Source organism: Anabrus simplex, unplaced genomic scaffold, assembly GCF_040414725.1.
Source record: "Anabrus simplex isolate iqAnaSimp1 unplaced genomic scaffold, ASM4041472v1 ctg00000125.1, whole genome shotgun sequence".
NCBI lineage: Eukaryota > Metazoa > Arthropoda > Insecta > Orthoptera > Tettigoniidae > Anabrus > Anabrus simplex.
Window position 1 is genome coordinate 114,048 of NW_027130074.1, and position 23,975 is coordinate 138,022.

Here is a 23,975-nt window from a genome sequence, read left to right on the forward strand (position 1 = left end):
AAAAATGGAAGAGATCAAACTCTTTGAAAATTGAAGGTATTGGCCAGAGAAAGAGAAGGGCCATGTAGGGCGTGAAAATGAAAGACCTCTCTAGGTCTCGCAACCTAATACCGTCGGGGTCGGAAAAGAACAAGAGTTGAACAAGGGCGGTTGGATAAGATACATGAAAGCGGGGAGCCTGGCACAAGTAAGTGTAAACAATACTAGGACTCGGCTCAGGGCCCCATGGTCGTCAACCCACGCTCCCAAATTGAGAGTCCCTGGGGCCCCTTTTAGTTGCCTCTAACGTCAGGCAGGGGATACCGTGGGTGTTATTCTACCGTCCCCACCCACAGTAGTAAACCATCTAGTCCATCTCAAAAAAATTGAAGAGCACATAAAATAAAAAGGTTTTAAAAAAAGGGCGGTTATAATGTGCACAAGGCTGTGAATAGTTGACGCTTTATCTCAGTCACTTGTTGCAAAGTAACTTTCTTCTCTCACATTATTTTTACTTTTCTTATCCACTCTCATATGTATCAAAGTCACAACAACGAAAATATTATGTGAGCCTATCGAACATATGGATTAATAACCAGTTGTATTCAAGTAATAGCCTACTGCTAGGATCAAACACAAACCAAGAACATATGCAACAGACCACAATGATAAGTTATTTATAAGGTTCAACCTTTTCACCTTTGAACCTTATAAATAGCTTATCTCTGTGATCTCAGTTCAATACAGAAACAATAATGAAGCTTATGTCTTTGAATATGCAACAGACCAATTCTAACCTCCATTTGTATCAGCTGACTAATTAACTAATATTATTATGAGTGAAGATATTTTATTGGTCATGTGTAAATCTTTATGAAACTGAATTTGGTTAACTAATAATTATTTTAATGAGTTCTATATTATTAGTTAGTTTTATGAATCAGGGTCCAGGAATGAGTTAGCTGGAAAATTTATAATGTCCAATCATGGTCCATTATATTGGTATTAAAAATTTACTCATTCAGGACAAATATTTCAGGTTCCCTATGGGAATCGCCATGTATATCACATGATGGCCAGGCAGGCCTCAATTTTTGATAATGAGACAAAGTCTCTCATAGTGTATTGGCACTGCCAGTGGCTGCAAGTAGCCTACGCAGTGGCCTCCATGGTAAGCACTAGCCATGCATCTTGGTGGGTGTGCTATTTACCAAGTGATGAGCCCAACTTAGCACATGGGGGAAAATTTATAATGTCCAATAATGGACCATTTATATTGGTATTATAGATATACTCATTCGGGACAAATATTCTGGTTTCCCTATGGGAATCAACATCTATATCAACCGTAGTACTTTTCGTTAAAAGTGAGAAAATGTGCTGTTTTTCATTTTATAGAATATTTCATATGACACCATTACTTTTAATCATGACATTCATAATGATGTCATTGTTATGACCTATGGTGACTTCAGTTGGGAAAACTATCAGGACATTCTTTCTGAGAATTCCATAGCGAAGCACGGGTACAACAGCTAGTTATTTGATACTAATAGCACTGAGCTTCACATAATTGCGTGCAATATATTAATCTATGCTTTTGCTAAGTAATGGTATCTTAAGTACATGACTGATTCACAAGTTCATACTATTTTCGGAAGGCTTATCACAGACCGATCATCTCACACATGTACTTCCTGTGAGGTAATAGAGATGTGTACTCTCATACAGCAGCAGTCAGGCTTTGAGACAATCACTGTTACAAATATATCATAGTACTGCATTGCACAAGACATGCAGAATAAGCAGTTTTGACCAATTGTTTCGTCTGATTTTCATATCAAAATCTCCTGATTTTTGGTTTTGTAAAGTTGGCAGGTATGCTTTCCACTCCTAGCCCTTTCCTATCCCATCATCGCCAAAAGACCTCTCTGTATCAGTGCAATGTAAAGCAAGTTGCAATATCCCTGTCAGCTGACCATATGTACTCGTACCTGCACAAGGAGCACTGATGTCTATGATATTGTAGATAACCTATAGGGTATGGTTTAAATTATTTAGGGCTTATGACTTCCATATGAGGTGGCCTGCCCTACTACATTTCTGGTGAGATACTGTGTGCTCAATACCTGTTGTCTTCTGGATTGGCCCAGAACAAGTTTGTCACTTGTATTTTGGGTCTCAGTCTCATTCTTGGCTCTTACGATATGAAAGTGACTGAGATATGAGCAATACAGACAACACCATTCCTAATACAGCCAGATCCTATAGGAAAAGGTGTGAAATAGCTGGTCTGTGTGTACAGTACCGTGCTCATGAGAGACTGGTATGTAACAGCATTGTCTGGCTGGAGGAGGAACGCAATGGAAAGCTACCTTACTCTTCATTTCCTTAGTTTGCCTCCTCAGTGACACCTAGCTCTCTATGCCATTTGATGGTAGGGCTATTGAGGATCTTCCCTGCCTTCAAGCTGAACACTTCATATAGAAGAGGAAATATGGAAGATACATTTTCGTGCTGAGCTGTATTTGTTGGTACAAGACGTGAAAGATAACAGTGATAAATTGTGAAGTTCTTAATATTTCAGTATTGGTTTCTTTATAATGAGCAGATTATTTTTAAGTATGTCTGTACATTTTCCTGATCATTCGGTGGTATTTTAGAAGGTTTTATTTTATATAATTGTTCTACTCTTCAAAATTAAATATGAGCATTTAAACAGGACATTCCTCCACTCCTGAAGGTCTCTTAGTTGTCATGCTTTTATGGATACTCAACCTGGAGATTTTCTGATAAACAATAGTTTAAGATTTGAAACTGAAACTGTCCATTTATTAGGAAATGATGAATTGTTAAGCCCACTCATATATAAATACATTTCCAGATGTGTCTGAAAAATTTACCTAATATATTAACTTTTCCACAGGACAATTACAAAATTATATCAGAAGAGGTGTGTTTGAAAGAAGAACCAAAATCAGAATTGGCAGTGCCAAGAGAAACACAGGTGAACACATTTGAAGTAATCTAATATTTTGATGTCATTTTTCTGATAATGGAAATTCTAACAAACTGCTAAATAGACTTAATTGGGCAACTCCTCATTTTTAAGCAGACATTTTGAAGATCCTTGGAAAGATGTATAGTGAAATTCCCAATATTTGAAACGATTTTCTTAAATTCTTCAGGTAGCTCGAAATTTTATGCTAGTTAATATATAGCAGCTATTGTTGTTCAAAGTCCCTCCAATGCATGGGATCTGATGGCTGGGTTCTTCACTGTTACTGGTACCTTATCCTAACTGGAATTTGGCTACAAGCATGGCTATCTTCCTTTTGTCATGTGCCAAAGAGCTCCAACCCATTCAAAATATTGATCCGAGATGTCCATCTTATTCAAAGTCCTCTTCTGCCTATATTTTTTCCTCAAAATATTACTTGTAACAGTCCTCATAATGTGATACGTGTATTTCAGCCTCTTGAGTTAAATTGTCTTGATAAGCTGAGGTTGATAGCTCTTTGTGTGGGGTACCCAACTGGGGGCAACCCTGAAGATAGTTTTTATCATTTCCCATTGTCATGTCATTAATATGTTGGGGCTGTACCTTAATTCCGGCCACCACTGCTTCCTTTCTACTCCTAGCCCTTTCCTATCCGTTTGTTGGCATAAGACCTATCTCCATTGGTGCGACATGAAAATAACCCACAGGAATTACACAATTTGCTATTATATATCCACATCTTGAATGTTTGGATTCTCTTTTCTGTGGATAATAAATTATATAGGGCTCTATGGTATTTAGTAGGGAAGAGAGGATACAGCATTTTGTTATTGTCTTTTTGAGCTTGATTCTGTGATCGTTTCAGGATAGTGTTGCCACTTGCTAATGAAGATAGTCTCTGGTTTCTTCGGCATTTAATTACAGCACAATGGTCCTATGTTACTCCCTAGATATACCATACTTTTTACCCTGTCTGCCTGTATGTTGTACATCAGGAGGATTCCTAATGGTGTAGGTTTCTTTCTTATACTTTTGTTGTGTTGAGGACTGAGTCACAATCTTTGGGTACAGCTTTTGCAAGTTGTGTAGAACATTCATTTAAGTGCAGGACGGGAAGTGTGTTGTTATGGAAGGTGACAAGGACTAGGTTCGAGCATACACAGGAGAGTATAAGTGAAGGATATTGTACAATGCATGCCTTATGAAATGTACAATCTCATCATAAATTATAGTATTTCTGTTAAGAAGCCTTTCACAAATCCTTCCAATAATTACACATACAACTGCACATTACACATAATTTAGTATGTTAATCACTTGATAGAAAACTATGGATCATTCACTGTCACTATATCTAGGCATCTCTTAGAAAATGCCCCTCCCACTGTTTCATCATATTCTCTATTCATGCCTATTTCACTTTCGCTGGCAGTGTTGTTTTATTACCACTTTCTCTTGCGGTTTCAGTATTGCTTCCATCACTGTCACTATAATCAAATAAACCTTCAGTTGAAATTACTGATGTTCAAATTAATTTACGTGCTCGCAAATTTTACTTCCAGTCCTCATTTGTAATACAAGCAATTTGTTCACCATAAATTATAGAAATGCTTCCATTCTGTACATCACATTTCGTTCAGAAATGCCATTCTTGACACTTGACTATATCAACTTAATGGGATTCAATACTGGGTGATATGAAGAAAAGTGTAATACAGTATGACCATGTTTGGCTTAAGTACAGTCTATTTTATAAGTGCACTGGACTGGCTGGTTCATCTTGACTAATGAATATAACCGTGTTCTCAGCATGTCCTCTTGGAAACAAATAGCAGTCTCTGTTAAGCAGGACGCAATTTCACACATGTTATTGTTTGAGAGTCATCTGTCCAAAGACTGATGTGATGCAGCACTTCATGTGCCCCTATCCTGTGGTGTCTTTTTCATCTCTAGATAACTACTACATCCTACATCTCCTCCGATCTGCTTGTCATATTCATATCTTGTTCTACCCGTACTGTTCTTACTGACTACAATTCTCTCAAGAACCTACTGAACAAGTCCTGGGTGTCTTAAGATATGTCCTATCATTCTATCTCTTCTTGTCAAATTTACTGATATTGATCTCTCACCAATTTAATTCTGTACCTTTCGTTCGTGATTCGATCTACACAGCTCACCTACAGCATTCATTTTTAACACTATTTAAGGAGCTTCTACTCTTTCTTTTTTCCTGAGCTAGTTATTGTCCATGTTTTTCTTCCACACAACACCATGCTCCAGACAAAGGTGTTCAAAAACATCTCAGTAATCCGTTTATCACTGTTTGAAAGGTGCAAATTTGTTTTCTGAAGAATGGCCCTCCTTGCTTGTGCTACACTGTAATCTACATTTTACGTCCTCATTACTTTTGCCGTCGTTAGTTTATTTATTACCCAAGTAACAATATTCATCTGCTACCTTTAGAAGTTCATATCCTAATCTCATTTTTCCTCCGTCAGCTGACTTTTTTTCTACTGCACTCCATTACTTTTTTTTTGGGTTCTATTTATTTTGGTCTTGTACTCTTTCCCCCAGACTCTGCCTGTACCATTCAACAATTTCTCCAGATCTGCAAACTGAGATAAAAAACAATATCATGAGCAAACTTGACAGCTTTGATTTCCTCTCCTTTGATTGCGATACCCTTTCCAAAATCCTCTTTGATTTTCTTTACTGCTTCTTTCTTCTATATAAATGTTGTGAAGGAGGGGGAACCTCCAGTCCTGCCTGACTCCGTTAAGGAATACTGCTGCTTTCTCAACGTCTTTGATTCTTATCACAGCAGACTGATGTTTTGCATATTGTAAATTGTTCTTCTTTCTCGGTATCTGACAATGAATGCCTTTTGTTTTTCTACGGATAATATGTATGTGTGCCGGTCCCTCTTAATTCAATCTTCTAAGATCAGACATAAAGTCAGGATTGCTTCATGTGTTCCTACATTTCTTCTGTAGCCAAATTGATGTCTTCCAACTCAGTTGTCTTTCCATACTAACTAATGGTACAATAGTTTTTTCACACTTGTCAGCAGCGGCTTTCACAAGAATAGATATAACATCATTTTGCCAAAAATCATATGGCAATTCTCCTTTTCCATGTATCTTGCACAATAAAGCTAATAACCTCACCGTGCTAGTTTCTCCTATGGCAGTCAGTAATTCTGAGGGTATGTCATCAAGTCCTGGTGCCTTGTATATACTTAGTTCTTTCAAAACTTCTCAAATTCTGACTTCAAAGTTGGGACTCCCATTTCATCAGCATCAGCAGCCTGTTATTTTTCCAGAACGCTGTCATCTACTTCTTTACCTTGATAATGGTGTTGGATATGTTCCTGTCATATTTGTGCTTTATGTTTTTAATTTTTTCCATCTGAGCTCTTATTGAGGGGCAATTGCTTGGATAAAGTGGGAAAGATGCACATATAAAATGAGCCCGATTGTTGGACTGTAGTTTCATAGGATTATCAGCAAGCTGTTGACTATGTTCCTCCATATCCAATTCATCAGCACTGTTGTGTCAGCCATCACTACTCTTTCTTACCTAGTTTTTCCTTTCTCCAAAGGCTTCATTGATTTGTCTGCATGCATTTTCTACCTTTCGTCAGACCATAAAGCCTTGAACATCCTTGCACTTCTCTTTCAGCCATTCTTCCAAAGATGGTTTTCTGTGGTTTCCCACTTTTAAAGCAGCAAAGTTCTGAAACTATACTTTAAATAACCCATTGGAACCTGACTACTAGTCTAACTTGCAGGGACAGAAAACTATTTAGTTTAGAAAATTGTGTTTTAATTTTGTATATTGACGCTTGGTCAAAAACTGGCATTTTTTCAAAGCTATATACTTCACAGGTCAATGCCTAACTGTTCATTAACTGTTTCTCAGTCTTCAGTAGTGAATCATTGTGTGATAATATTTCAAGCAGCTCTCCAGATGGAGTAATACCACATTTTTCACATAGCCACCTCTCTTCGGACCTTATTTTATAACCCTTGCAAACATTGCAGGGCCTAGAAGGAAGTTTCTTCCTTTCTGTTGGAGGAACAGGCACTGGAAAATGCCCCATACATTTGCCTGAAGTCTTAGGAGGCTGTGTTGACTGGGCGTTCTTCCTTTTGTAGTCCTAGGCAGGAGAGCAACAATTGCTTGGCAAATGCTCTGAGAAATTCTGTATAATGCAGCCACCTGCCAGTAACCTTCATGAACACAATGTATGAATTGAAGATAGCCATATACAATAGATACAGCATAGTCCATCGCGTTACAAGGAAATATGCAAGGGCTTGGTCTTGACGATATACTGTATTCATTTACTGGTTGTTATCTTCCAGTACCCTTGGGGTTTTTCACTACTTCCTCTCCTCAACCTCATTTTCTTTGAATTTTCACATCAAAGTCCAAGTCCTTGTCAACAGGTGAAAGTAAATGCACATCCTTTCTCTCTTTCCATTATATGGCGAGAATATTATAAGCATGGATTATTTCCACCATGTTGATTAATCCTGTCCGTATTGACTTATAAAACACGTTCCCGCCTTGTCAGTACTTTACATATTTTATTTAACTTAATTACCATACATGTTTCTAGAGCTAACTACTCTCTTCTTCAGCGGTGCCAAAAATTCAATAACATTTGGACTTTGTGCATTATTACAAATATACGTATCAACAGGACAATTATATATAATTCTTTGAAATTGTTAAAAATTTCTTTGTGTTTTAACTTTACTTACTTACTATGTTATTTATTACAGACTTTAAAATAGAAATTTTCAAATCATAATTGAATAAAATCTATTAAATTAGTCACTATATGCTTAAATTTTAAATCTGCTCTGTTCTTGGAACTCGAATCCTTATTTAAATCTGAAAAAGAATAAAATGTTTCTTTGTGTTTGCTTTGTCATTTAATAAAACACTTGAAATAGAATAATTTTTGATTCATAAATAAATAAATAACACCTATTAAGTTAGTCACAATGTTGAACTTAAAATATTTTCTGCACTCTTCTTGAGAGGAAAGGAGAAATTTTCAAGAAGAGAGCAGGAAATATTAGCCCCAAAACAGCTCGTGCTAGACAGAAATCTCAACACACTTAAGGCTAATGCGACAAAAAATGGGTACAAAAAGCAAAATAGAAAATCATAACAATTTAAACAACTTGATTGAGAAATTTCACCCTCCCATTATAAATTTGTCAAAAACAGAACTAACAGAGCAGGAAAACAAGATACTAGAAAAAGGTCTGAAACACAATTCGTCGAACATGAATATAATCAATGCCACTACCATAATGATTGTTGAGTCGGAAGTAGCTGTTAATGAAATGCCCCCGGAAATACAATATGAGGTCAGATTCGATAATAGGAGAAAACTGAACAAAATCCATGTATCAAAAAGAAAAGCATTATCTACAAGTAACAATGGAAACCAAGAATATTTTGTAGAACGGGAACAGGTAATAAACCTCAAAAAAAAAAGGAAATTTACCGAGCTCGATAGCTGCAGTCGCTTAAGTGCGGCCAGTATCCAGTAATCAGGAGATCGTGGGTTCGAGCCCCACTGTCTGCAGCCCTGAAGATGGTTTTCCGTGGTTTCCCATTTTCACACCAGGCAATTGCCGGGGCTGTACCTTAATTAAGGCCATGGCCGCATCCTGCCACTTCCTAGGCATTTTCCATCCCATCGTCGCCATAAGACCTATCTGTGTCAGTGCGACGTAAAGCAAATAGCAAAAGGAAATTAGAGAAAAGAACCTCATTATCACTAGGGCAGATAAAGGGAACATGACAGTAATAATGAAAAAAAACAGATTACACCAAAAAATGAGGAATGTTTCAAGAAAAGCTCTTTTACAGTGACTAAAAAAGATTACAAGTAACTATTCTCATTTTGGTTCCGTATTGAAGATGACATATATAAAAAATATTATTATAATATTTACAGATCCACTGGATTGACTGACCATTCTACTTCTAGCTAGCGTTGCTGGAACAGCCCGACGTACTTAACACGCACTGTACGAGTAAGTACTACCTTAGGCATTGTTGACTTACGGGAAGTCTCATGCACAATACTATTTAACTTACTCTCTTTAACATTTTGTATCAGGTAAAACTCGATCATTTCTTCGAACAAATGTTTCACCAGGGTTAATAACACCCACTTGACCATCTTTTGGAGCCAAATGACTACCGTACTAACATAAATAAACACTGACAACAGCTAGCTTTGACACAACATTTTAGCATTAGCAACGCCTTTACAAGAAGTCCCATCTTCTTTTCTATGACTTTCTGATAAATCAACCATATATATTTTAATACATTTGATACGTGCACACTTGTGTTTTAAATAACTGACATTGATTTTATTATCTTGAACTCATGCTATGGGAATGGAGTAAACATCCCCCTTGGATGATAGTGCTTTTACACTCAAGGCCGTCACAGTCCTAATGATGTATAAGAAGAGAATCCATTTCGGTTTTAAACGTTCAAATATTCATGATTAACCACGTTATAATCTTCAAAAACTGTTAATTCACAGTATTTCTTAACATACATGTTATAGTTACATATTATGTTACATGTTATAGTACAACATTTTATGAGATCGTTGTCCAACATTTTATTCTATAGTTTATGAAATTAGAAAGATCCCGTATCCATTAATTTTTAAGATTGTTATAGGCTGATGATGCCCATAAAAAAAAGGGTGAAACATATAGCTGTGAATTGTGTATTATTATTTATATATTTTAAGCACATAAATAATGGATTTTATTGCATTGTATTGAACAGGTAGATCTATAAATATTATAATAATATTTGTGATATACGTCATCTTCAATACAGAATCAAAATGAGAATAGTTACTTGTAACTTAGTAGCCAACCAGGCAAAAATCGAATTAAATAGGTTTTATCAATCTCAAAATTAAAATATGTAAGTTGTCTAAAGATATAACATTTTTGAAGCAATGTTTAAAACTAAAATTGATCCCAAAATTTTTGAAACCTACACAAAGAAGAAACTTAACCATTCCATGTATGAACAAAATCCAAAACAACAAAGTGAAATATGGTTAAGGAATGAAGTTAGGTCACTATACGAGAAGAAATCGCAATTGAACTTAAAACTATATAAAATTCATTTAACAGTGACTCAGGCATTGCTCCCATTACAATGGAACTCTTTCCAACTGCACGTAGACTACAAAATGATGGTTTTACTGGACAAGAAACAGACTACATTACATAAGAAATTAACGCATTTAAAAGAATTCCAAACACAGTTCATTGTACAGAATGCAGATAAACAAAAGCAAGTATTCCACGTGTCAACACACCTGCAATTGTTAATTTAACAGTGTCCAGTTTTCTGAAATAGAAATGGAACTCCTAAATAAGGGTCCGAAGTATAACTGGCCTAGTGAATAAAAACGAACTTGGATATAATTACCGCAGTAGCTGAGGTAGAGGCTAACATTTCTAAACTCCCCTTTGAAGTTCAAACTGACACCAGATTTGACATAATAGGAAATTACGAACCCTAGCTAAAGGACTTAACGCTAAATGTGATTCTAATAAAAAACAGTAATACGTATTTTGAGAAGATAGTTACATCTTAGTCACAAAAGCTGATGAAGGAGGGTCTATAGTATTATTGGATAAGGACAGTTACCTAAATAAAACTAATTTTTTAAGGATAGGATCTGTACAATCGCTAGCAAAGATCCTATTGTAAGAATACAACGCAATTTAAAATCTATAATGAAGAACACCACATTCCTTCTTGTGCCATTTCACCGTTCTATATTTACAGCATTAGGAACAAAAATGGCGTTCCAGCCATTAAAAGATCAATATGAAAGCAATTAACATCGGTACGAACCAAAATGGTAATCTTTTAAACCGGTAGTCACCGAAAGAACCATTCTTAGAAGGCTGTGAGAAAAGAATGACAGAAGCGGATTATTTAAACTAATTATTAAAAAAAAAGAAAGAGACTTCCATTAGAACACTAGACTCAATCCAGCACTGCAGCAAAAAGGACGGAATCGAGTAAAGAATCAAGCCGGTTATCTGATTTTATAATCAATTATTGGAGGAAAATTAAATCCGCGACAGCCCGCTCGACGTCAGCTGTATAGATTGACATATATACGCGAAATATAAGACCAGCGATAAGGAAACGTCAAGCTTTGTTTAGCTACTACGTCATGGTTGGACTTGGAAGCATTATATTTTGTCCGATACTGCACACCGTTGAGAGCAGAATTCAATCAGCTGTAAAGTGCAATTCCTAAAAAATACACGGAAAGATTACATCCGTTCAGCAAGCAAGAGAATTTACGAATAATAGCACATTTAGAACTGTTATAGCCAAACTAGATGGCTTAGAACACATATATCCCTATATCATTGGCAGTACGAAATGAATTACAGCATGTCAATATCAACTAATGCATTGTATTATTCTGTTCCTGACGTACTAGAGACCACTATGATGTTCTAAGAAACTGAGGCAGAGACTACTCCGACTATGGTGGCACTTCACGAGATTGATGACCCAGGAGGGTTGGTAATCAGCTGAGAGGACGAGATGGACCCGATTACCTAAGCCGAACCATGGAGCGAGGCCTACCATTCCCGATGAACAACAGCGAGATGGGAGACACTACCCAATAAGCAAAGTTAAGTCCCCTATGAGTCGTTTTTCGTAAGTAGAAACCTTTATTTTGGCTATGTGTGATATAACTTGTGACATTGTGCGTGCGTATATAATATTGAAGTGTAGATACATGGAAGTAGGTATTCATCTGAAGTTACTGTTAATCCCATATATAGGCGTAAAATTCCAGTGAGAGCCATTCGCAAATTTTTCAATGTGATGTGAGAGAAAGTGATAGATATTTTTAGTCGATATCAGTGAAGTGTGAGAGTATTATATGAATGTTAATATACATGTGTGATGGCTTTATCGAAATACAAGCGTGGAGATCGTATTTAGGGAATGTTTGCAACGATGTATAGTAGTAGAGCTTAGTATTGTGATACACTTTTCTTTGATACTATGACGGTAAGGATAATGTTTTTTTTTGTATGTGTGGGTTATGGCACATATGCAGTGTATTTAAGGAGATGAGTGCTTGAGATGCACTAATATGAATGGTACGTGATATTTTGAAGTGATAAATGGTGAATGAAGTAATAATATAAGTGGATGTTAAGTTGTGATGGTGATAGTTATTGTTATTTGAAAAGTTGGTCATAGTATTTCTTCTGAGAGATGATAGTATGTGTAAATTGCGCATGCTAAGGTATATATTGAAACGTACTGTTTTCAGTTGCTGTTTTTATTCCCAGATACACAAAGTAGGTTAGGATACGATCTCAATGCCATCAATGCAGAGTTATTTGAGTATGTAGGATCATCAGATGAGCCAAGAGGCGAATAACGTTAATATTTAGGCCTTCACTGAGTTATTTATGACCATTTTCAAGTACTCTCACACATGATAACCTAATTCTTGATTTTATGGGTGCAGTTTGACACATCACTGGTAACTTAATCATTGATATATGGATTTTTAGATGAAGGTAGAGTCTTCTAATATGCCAGTTTTTCCACTTACGGTATAATTTGTTAGAAAGTTAAGTAAATACACTTGGCAATGCTATATTCAGCCAGATACGCACTTAAATTGAATTTTAACCATGGATTAAGATAATAATTGTGTGAATGAGCCATATAAGCCTTATGATATAATTAATTTGCAATTAATTACGACTTAGAGTGGACCTAAATTTGCTTATATCGAGATCAGACCATTGAGATATGAAACGTAACTGAAGTCCTATGAAAACAGACATTGCTTTCCCATACGATTTTCTACTGTGTATGGACACACATGTTAAGTTTTAGCAAAGTGACATTCGTTTCACCAGGCATATGTGAATTAAAGATTAAATAACAGAATTTTTTGGTAACTTTGAGGAACAATCCAGCTCACTGAGAAGAGATTCCAGATCTTAATTAATTATTTGTTTGGCTATTTTCACTGCATTTTACATTCTAATTTGAAGCTATAATCTGAAAATGATGTATATAGTAGGGAGTATAATTTTCTTTTTCTTTTTCAACCAATTGGATGCATCTAATTCTTTCAACTATATTTAATATGTTTCATTTGATTTATATATTTTAATTTTTCTTTTTCATTTGATTTCTACGAACATTACCTAACTAAGACTTAGCTTTTCGACAGGCCAGAATTAATGAATTGATGATTAAGGCCTAGCTTTTAACTACTTGATACGGGTTTTCCAAACCTAACTTTCTTTATTTCACGTAATTGCAACTGATGGAGATGCTTATAGCATTGTGAAACTATCTGCGTTGTACAAGGCAATCTTTTAACGACAGCTTTCATGACGTTTACTTGATACTTAGACTGAATTGTCAATAAAAGCTGAGTAGTGAAACTACATAATTCTCTTACTGTCTACTTATGATAAGAACTAGATATAAGGCTGTAATGACTAATTTCTGATTGCGATTTCATTAGCAACAAGTACAAATCACTTGAAATATCGTAGTAACTTGAAATTTGCTATTAATTTTGGCGACATGCGAGTATGGTATCAGACTGATAGCGTGTTGGAGACGTCCTTCTGGGTAGGTTAAGATTTACCATAGGCCATCAGCGTACTTTCTGAAGCGGAACCCACAACCCAGCAACATTAATCGAATAGAATCGTTTATTAAGAGCTAGTCTGGAACTCTTGTATCCTCACCTGGACGCGGGAACGGTGCATTCTTAATGAACAGGAACAACAGAGACTTACCAACATGAACCCCAGCATTTCAGTAGACAGAGCCCTACCTAAAATCCGTAAGAACAACATTCCCGTGCGTCCGATTATTAATTGCCGTAATAGCCCTGCTTATAAAGTTTCCAAATATATCCACGGTTTTCTAGAACATCATTATTAGTTTAATAATAAACATCCTTTAAAGAATTCAATCAAATTTTGCGATATTTTAAGTAGATTTGACTTACAACCTAACCACATAATGTGTTCCTATGATGTCATAAACATGTATCCAAATATACCTACTAAAGAAATGGTCGAAATTATCTCTGACAATATTTCAAAATATAGCAGCCTGAGTAAGGTGGAAATTTATGAATTTATGAAGATATTGAATTTTGTATTGAATAACAACTTTTCTCCTTTAACGGAAAGAGTTATCAACAGACTGGCTTAGCCATGGGTGACCTTTTGTCCGGCATCTTGGCAGACATTTCATGGATTCAACGTAGCATACGGACATCAAAGCGCATATAAAAGCTATATGTTTGTGGCTAAAATTCATGGATGACACCTTTGTGGTTATTGACAAAAATGTTACTAACAGTGACGAAGTTTTAGAGAAATTAAATAAAATTGACCCTAATGTAAAATTCACTAAGGAAGACGAAGTTAAACAGTCCGTAAATATTCTAGATATAACGATCACGCGCGTCAATAATACTTTTGATTTTCAAATATACGGGAAGGCCACACAATCTCCTATAACCATAAATAATTCCTTTTTACATCCCAATACTCATAAACAGGCGTCATTCTATAATTTAATACACAGAGCTTTGAAAATCCCACTCTCCCCTCACAGCTTAAAAATTGTATTAAACTATATAATGAACTTGGCTAAACTTAATAGGTTCAAAGTTGAAATGATTAACCGGTTAATTGATAAAGTTAAATAAAAGCTATCCACGAATCTCATTCCGGATAAACCTAAAAAACTAGTTATGCCATGTTTGCGTACAACAACCCAGCCGTCCACCAGATCGCAAACACACTCAAGAAATACGACATTAATATCGCCTTCAGAACTGTAAATACAAATCAAAGTATATTTTTTAATCATAATAAAGTCAATTATAAAAACAGCCGTTTTTCGAGATCTGGTATTTACAGACTAACTTGCGCTCAGTGTTGATTTAGTTACGTTTGTCAAACTGGGTGCAGCTTCTATACGAGATATATGGAGCATTACAATGCCTTCAAACATAACAAATATCCAGCAATGAGCTCACATATGTGTGCAACAGGACACCAGTTTACATCAATTGATAAGGATCTCACTATTATAACATGTATAGGCAATGGAAAACTTATGAATGAATTAGAAAGTCTTTACATCTTTTTAGACCAAGCCTATAACAAAGACCATAATCTTAATGATGCCACAGAGGCATAATATCCTTTATATGAGCTAACATTAAAGTTATTAGGTATTGTGAAGTCGAAACAATACAATACTGCAGACTTTTAGAACTTTTTGTTCTAAAGTTCCCACCACCTCGCGAAATGTTAAGTCCGCCCATTCTGCTCCTAACAGCCCTCAAACAGCAACACCTGCGCGCAAGGAACGGCTCCCCTCCCCCCCGCTGTGTCCTTCACCACCTCAGCCACACCGGTATAATACTAGCAGTAGAAAGGTCAATCAAGCTAGCGTTGCTGGAACAGCCCGACGTACTTAACACGCACTGTACGAGTAAACACCGCCTTAGGCATTTTTGACGTACGGGAAGTCTCATGCACAATACTATTTAACTAACTCTCTTTAACATTTTGTTTCAGGTAAAACTTGATCATTTCTTCGAACAAATGTTTCAACAGGGTTAATAACACCTACTTGACCGTCTTTTGGATCCAATTGATTACCGTACTAACATAACTAAATACTGACATAAGCTAGCTTTGACACAACATTTTAGCTTTAGCAACGCCTCCACAAGAAGTCCCATCTTCTTTTCTACCACTTTCTGATAAATCAACTATACATATTTTAACACATTTGATATGTGTTCACTTCTATTTTAAATAACTGACATTGATTTTACTATATTGAACTCATGCTATGGGAATGGAGTAACCATCCCCCTTGGATGATAGTGCTTATACACTCAAGGCCGTCACAGTCCTAATGGTGTATAAAAAGAGGATCCATTTTGGTTTTAAACGCTCAAATATTCATGATTAACCACGTTATAATCTTCAAAAACTGTTAATTCATAGTATTTTAACGTACTTTCCATGCAATATCCCTATTTTAGATGTTATAGTACAGCATTTTATGAGATCATTGTCCAACATTTTACTCTATAGTTTATAAGATTAGAAAGATCCCGTACCCATTAATTTTTAAGATAGGCTGATGATGCCCGTAAAAAGGGTGAAACATGTACCTAAGGCCTTTATGTATTATGTATATATTTTAACCACATAAAATAGTGGATTGTATTGCATTGTACTGAAGAGGTGGATCTATAAATATTATTATAATATTTGTGACTAAAAAGATCCGACCCAACTGATACAACGTCTCCTAAAATCAGTCCCATAATACCTCGTTTTTATTTACAGAACAAGAGAATATAAAACTAATAAGTATGAACCCCGGACTGCCAGTAGTGAAAGCTTTACCTAAGATCCATAAGGCTGGCGTCCCCATACGCCCCATCATCAATTATAGGCCGAGTCCATTGTATAAGTTAACACAATTTATCCAGAAATTTCTAATAAAGAATTATCCTTTTCTGTTGATTAATTCTGTGAAAAATACCATTGAGTAAATTAAAAAGCAAGAGAGCTTTGAAATACCGCCTTTCCACTCGTTGCATTCTGTCGATACAACAAATATGTATCCGAGTGTCAGTACAAAGAAACTTTTTCCTATTATCCAAAATAATTTAAATAAAAATAGTAACCTCAGTAAATTCGAGATTCTAGATTTCATGGAAATTTTGAAACTAGTAGTTAAGAGTAATTTCTTCCTTTTTAATAATTGCATGTGTCTGCAGGATGGTTGGCTATGGGGTCGCCAGCCTCACGGATATGAGCAGAAATATACATTGACTATTTAGAGCATACAGCAATTAATAACAGTAGTGACTTTGCGAACATAAAATTTTGGGCCAGATTTGTAGATGACACTCTCGTTATCCTTCACAAAAGAATTACTTATACAGGCTCCACCCTAAACAATTTAAACAATATTGATCCATATATAAAGTTCACTCTGGAATCTGAGTAAAATGGAAGCATACATTTTCTAGATCTCACGTTAAACAGACTTCCTACTTCGATAGAATACAATATTTACAGGAAACCGACACAGGCCGCTACTACCATCAAGAAATATTCATTCCATCCCAAAGTCGAAAATGTGCTACCTACAGCAGTATGGTAGTTCGGGCATTCAGTATACCGCTAAATAGAGAAAATTGGAATAAAATATTAAATACAATTCGATCCATAGCTGGCATACCAGTCGTACCGGCATTTACTCGTACAAGTAAACAAAGAGCAAGAGATAGCAAATATTCCTTTTTTAAAAACTTAAGAAGGAAAACAGAGAATACTCACCAAATAGTTCAGTAACAGGCCATAAACCAGAGGCAACTCACACCGAACCAAAAGATTTGTATGGTAGGAAATATTAGAAACCAAGAAAGAAAAATTTGCGAGTTTTTCAAAAAACTAAATTATTTAATTTCTGCTATAAGAGAAAGTTACATATGATAGGAAAATAAAACTCCCTTGAAACTACAGGTGCACCTTCACAAGGACAAACAGTTTAACTAATTAAAGTGGTAAATTGATCAATAAAGTACATACTGAATTGGGATAACAAATTAATATGATAATTAGATTATTAATATGATAATTAGATTAAATTACATAAACGCTGAATTGAATAATGAATTAATATGATAATTTGATGAATTAAATAAACCCTGAATTGAGATGACGAATTAATATTTTAAATGGGTTTATTAAATAATTCTGAATTGAGTAGATTTGTATACCTAGTGTCAAGGGGCGCTTTTCAATTTAATTTATAGATAGACTTAAATCGAGATTAAATTACAAGATAATTGGTTGTCAGAAAATGTCCATGGACTAAACTTTACTGCGTGCCTGGGAGGCTCAATATTAATCTTTCAAAAATTTACTTGCGTACAAATAATTAATTGCATCCTTTCTAAAGGAATTATTTTGTACATTAGGTAAAACACTGCTAAGGTGAGGCTGCGAGATCATCCCATGAACCGGGTCGCAATAGGCACAACAGGAAAATTAATTAACATTCGCAGAAAGCATATCCAAAACCGAAGGCGCTCACAAAGATAGATAGACATTAAACAGGTCACGAAAAGACCCCAAAAATTCACCATGCTTCGAAATGGAAAAACAAAATAGTACCAGAATGGTAACGTGCCCACCTAAAATTAGAAATCAATCATTAGTTGTCAGAGCAAGCAGCTCTAATCAACAACAAAAAATGCACACATAGAATGAAATCAGGATGAAGAGCAATCCAGCTCAAACCACCAGGGAGAACTCGCACATTCAATTCATAAATCAACTAAGGCGAAGAATTAAGAGCCAACAGCTCCCGACTTAATGGTACGCTCCTCACAAAACTAATTAATTCAGCAACATAATCAATCCTTATCAATAATCCAAAACAGTAGTTCCCATGGACGACGGTTGCCATGGAGACGACAACAACAGTAAGCAGTACTGAAGTGTAAAAGAAAGACAGAAAAGATAAAATTTAAAGAAAGAAATAGATCCCGATCCACGGAGATAATCTCGCGATCTCAATCCTTTTAATGGATGACTTCACATTATTAAATTATTTCACTCCTAACTTCTTTAACTAAATCCGAAACAGGAACATTATTTAGTGCCAAGGACATCTCGTCGGAAAGGATTTCTTCTACTCATAGTAGGTTAAAACAGAGCAGACAGTAGGCCGAAAATCAAACATGTTACAACATTTTAAAATTTGTGAGAACAGAAGAACCATCAATTCGGTATTTCTCCGACAGCATGCGACTGCAATTTCAAATAAACTTCCAAGACGAGGTCATCGAGCTCCAGGAGAAGAGGAAAATAATATCATCTCGATGTAGACTTACATTTTGGTCCATGAGTGGAAACTAACGCATGGCGTCATTTGGGATGTAGGTTACTTACAAATTCATTGAGATAGAATTAAGTATAATAAGTAGCGGACGTCCACTCCAGGAAAGAAAATAAGATGAAAACAACACTTCAGGGCGTTAACCCTGATCCTTTACATGCTATCCAGGCATGTTGAGGTAGGTAGACGCTCTAACCAAGAGCCACCACATTAAGCTTCTGACCTTCATGGCGCTCGACAATCAACTGACTTCACGCTACCCGGCGATGTACAGTAAAAGAACTTAGGGCAGCGAGCGGGCCAATTAAGACTTGATCTCCGGCTGGTCCGACATCAGACCGGTAGACAAGAGACATGAGATCAGGAAACATCGTATATGAAAGATGGAATATAGGCCCGCGGGTGGAGAAGATGCAATTACATTTAGCGACCTAAGTCGCACAGGAAAAAGGAAAAGGAGCGAGAAGGAATAAAGTGATACAGATTTCAATGGCAAGTTAGCCAGGCCATAAATTCAAATGCAACCGTAGATATGACGCGAAGGTTTGAGTATTTGTACTTAAACAGATCAACATTAACAGTGTATCAAGTGATTGCTATAAGATTTTTTTTACAATTTTATTCAGCACACAGTGTAAATAAGCGATTCAAAAGACTTTTATACGTCAATAACATGTCAAATCTTTTTCATCTTTTATTCTTAAAAGGCTATGTATTTATTTATGTATAATAACGTCAATTTTAATTATCATGTCCTTTCTCAATTGTGTGATTAAAATATTTATGGCTGATGATGACATTTAAATATTGAAACCGGCACCTTTATTCAATAAATCTCAGTGATATGCACATACCAACCGTACGTGTTCGCTCTGTATAGGAAAGGAGTGTTCGCAGCTTTGACTGGCGGTGTAACCACAAGGTAAACCCAGCCAGTGCCTGCGCCCCATATTCCCTCAGTCGTGTTTGCCGTGTTATAGTGTGCGAAGTGTAGCCTCATGGTGATTGTGACAACATAAAGGCACAACGACGCCATTTGGACCCCGTCTTGCAGGGTAGAATACTCGGCTGCCTGGAAGCAGGCCAGACACGGACCGAAGTCGCCGTATCCTTGATTGTGCCATAAAGTTTCATTTCCAGGTTTTGGAGACGGTTTCAAGACACAGGAAATGTTAGTCATAGGCCGGTACCAGGTCTATCAAGGGTAACCACCCCACAGCAAGACCGATGTCTGGCCTTAACCACCTTATTTAATGTAAAAAAATTCATTTTTGGTCCATATAGAATCAAGATTTTCATTAGGAAATATGAGTAAGTTGTTCCACCTATACAATTCTACAAAGTTGTGAAGTTATTAATACGTCAGATAATTATTTATCTTATTTTATTTTATTTTATTTTATTTTATTTTATAGTTGCCATCATCAGCCTAAGAAAATTGTTACAAGGCATTCTGAAAACTACACTAATATAATTTTAAAATTTATGTATGTACAACTTGTTCTTCAGGTAAGTTTTTGCATTGGGTGTATACCATAAAACTTGTATATTTAAAATACAAAGACTGGAATAATTCTTATGAGATACAATACAATCTTTTGAATATAAAAATATAAATGACGTTGTCAAATTGCTTGTGGATGTTATATAGATTGAATACAGCATTGAGTTTTGGTAAATATTCTTCATAAAATATATCTTAATTGGACATTAAAGGCATTCAGTTGGCCTTATCAGATTATTAACATTCTTAATTATATTTAACACAGTAAAATTGGCTGATAAAATATTAAAATTCATTATACGTGAGGGAAAATCAGATTACAGCACCAAGTTTTTGATAAAACAGCTCCTCGTAGTATATATGTAACAAAAGCTTTTCAGTCTGGCAAACACACAGCAAATACAATGTAAATTATAACACTATAAACATACCTGTAAAATACCTATATATGTGGCGTCAAACAAAACATAATTTCCATACAACATACAAAGAACACAAAAACGCGGTCAGATATAATCGGCATTCAGCCTTCGGGGAGCACATATACGACTGTTCACACCATTTCACAAACATCATCACTGATCTAAAAATTATACACTTCGAAAATAAAAATAAATCTTTGAATATAAAAGAAGCAATAGAAATTTACGTCGCAAAAATGCTAATACAAATAATCTGAATGAGCATACACATTTAAATAATTCCCCTTATTCGCTCTACTCACATAATATCTATCAAAACCTACTCATTAAATTGCTTTTATAATAATAATAATAATAATAATAATAATAAGAAGAAGAAGAAGAAGAAGAAGAAGAAGAAGAATACCATTCCTTACTTTAAAAAATAATTATTAAATTGCATTCATCCATATTACATAAAGGTACATTTAACATGAAATAGGTCAATAACATCTCTCCCCTCTTCAATGTTGATGGAAGGTTCCACAGCGCTCCAGCCGCTCCGCCCTACTTCTCCCTCCCCTCTCTACTGTATAGTGTACTCGATTTAATCATCCAATAGGAGAGATCCATATCGCTCTACAAGGCCCCTCCCTTTCTTGCCCTCCCCTCTCCACGCGCAGCGTACCGCACCAAAAACTTTCCACGACCACAGTCTTGAGATAGTGTTTGGTGACAACGGACTTAACATCGGCAGTCTAGATAATTACGTAAGTTTTCATTATATTAATAATTGTACATATTTTATTTTTGTCATTACTGTTTCATGTTTTCACTAAACTCTCTGTCATTGACAAGTTTACGCTACGTAAACAATACTGTACATATATAAGCTTGTTTTTAAGTGATTTGATAGAATCCGAGGATGTTCTTGTAGAACGAAACATGTCATTCTTTGTATGTTAGTGTGTATTTTACACGTATGTTTATAGTGTTATAATTTACATTGTATTTGCTGTGTGTTTGACGGACTGAAAAGCCTTTGTTACATTGAACTTAGTCAACACTGGAAAACATGGCTTCATTCTTAACAAAAAAAATCGTAGTATATATGTTAATGACCTGTGTAGAATGTTCGAGTTTGTCTTGATAGTATCTAGAGTATAGAGACTAATATCTTGTGTGAATACTGTAAATTAAATTACATTAGACCGAGCTCGATAGCAGCAGTCGCTTATGTGCGGCCAGTATCCAGTAATCGGGAGATAATGGGTTTGAGCCCCACTGTCGGCAGCCCTGAAGATGGTTTTCCGTGGTTTCCCATTTTCACACCAGGCAAATGCCGGGGTTGTACCTTAATGAAGGCCACGGCCGCTTCCTTGAAATTCCTAGGCCTTTCCTATCCCATCGTCGCCATAAGACATATCCGTGTCGGTGCGACTTAAAACAAATAGCAAAGAAAACTACATTAGTTTATTTTTCACGTAATCTTGATCTTATATTTTGAAACCTGTAGCCATAAATATGCATAAATTTGAGTATTGTAGATTGATGGCCGAGATTTCTTGAAAACACAATATGTTCAGAAGGATTTTTGGAGGGTCTAGAAAGATTTCGAACCAAGGTGGACCTAAAGGAAGGAAATAAATTGCGTATTAGCTTGACGGAAGCGGAGACAACGTGGAATTCCTTTTGTAAATAGAAACTCACCTGAAGCACCAAGTTGACCCGGTGTCTTGGGCCAGCTCACATGCCATATGACATCGAGCAGTGTCCATTAACACGGCAAGAACATGCACTTCCCCTTCACTGACACTAGGATAACCTGGCTGACACACGTCTGCCACCTGTTGGCGTCCCTCGTTAAAGGCTTTTACACCGGGCGAGTTGGCCGTGCGCGTAGAGGCGCGCGGCTGTGAGCTTGCATCCGGGGGATAGTAGGTTCGAATCCCAATATCGGCAGCCCTGAAGATGGTTTTCCGTGGTTTCCCATTTTGACACCAGGCAAATGCTGGGGCTGTACCTTAATTAAGGCCACGGCCGCTTCCTTCCAACTCCTAGGCCTTTCCTGTCCCATCGTCGCCATAAAACCTCTGTGTCGGTGCGACGTAAAGCCGCTAGCAAAAAAAAAAGGCTTTTACCCAATGTGCCACTGTCCTGTAAGGCTATGCAGCTTCGCTGCAAGCTTCTTGAAGACCTTGAGGACACGCTCGTGCTGTACGATTCCAAAACATCGTGACAACACTGACCAAAATTTGCGCGCGTGTGATGTGAGAAGGTATGCTCTAAGGTAAGGTAGGTATAAAACTAACGTGTGCTGTCAGTGATATTCTTAGATTCCATTGCATAGCGTCTCATCAGCAGTATTGTTCCTCTTAAAGTGCGAACCATCTTGTCTCCAGTACGTCAGTTTGCCTTCATTTACTAGAGCTAATGAAACATCGTTTCTGTTTTCATCCACTTAATCTTCATATGACCAGTCCGTTGAAAATATTTTATGGATATATCTGGAGAAACGCCTGTTTCAAGCATGTTTCTTCTCATGAAGTTAATATAGATTGTTGTTTAAAGCTTTGTTGTTGTGAACAAACGGGTTTGCCTTTCCGATATAAAATTTTACATTAAAGTCAATATAATTCTACATACATGTGCTTCGTGGCATATCCGTAGATGCAGCCGATCCTGAAGAGACTCATCTGAGATGAATTGAGCCTTGTGATTTTCCAGGGAAGTATTATCCATGTACTTTGGAACTTTGACTTTTTTGCAGCATTTGCTACACAGGACAATGGGAGTTTCTTCTCTTTTGCTGGTTGTTAGTTTCAAAATATACGACATTAGTTATGATCCTTCAACTGTCATTAGTTAGGTTTAGATTGATGAATTCATTTAAATATTGTTCTATTGATGAAATAATCAATGACATTTAACTAAATTGAATCCTTTCACCTTTGTTAGAACAGTGGAAGGTTCACTTGTGAGGAAGCAAAGCGTAAGGTTTCTCTCTTTCAAAAAACCCGAGAGATAACATTAATCT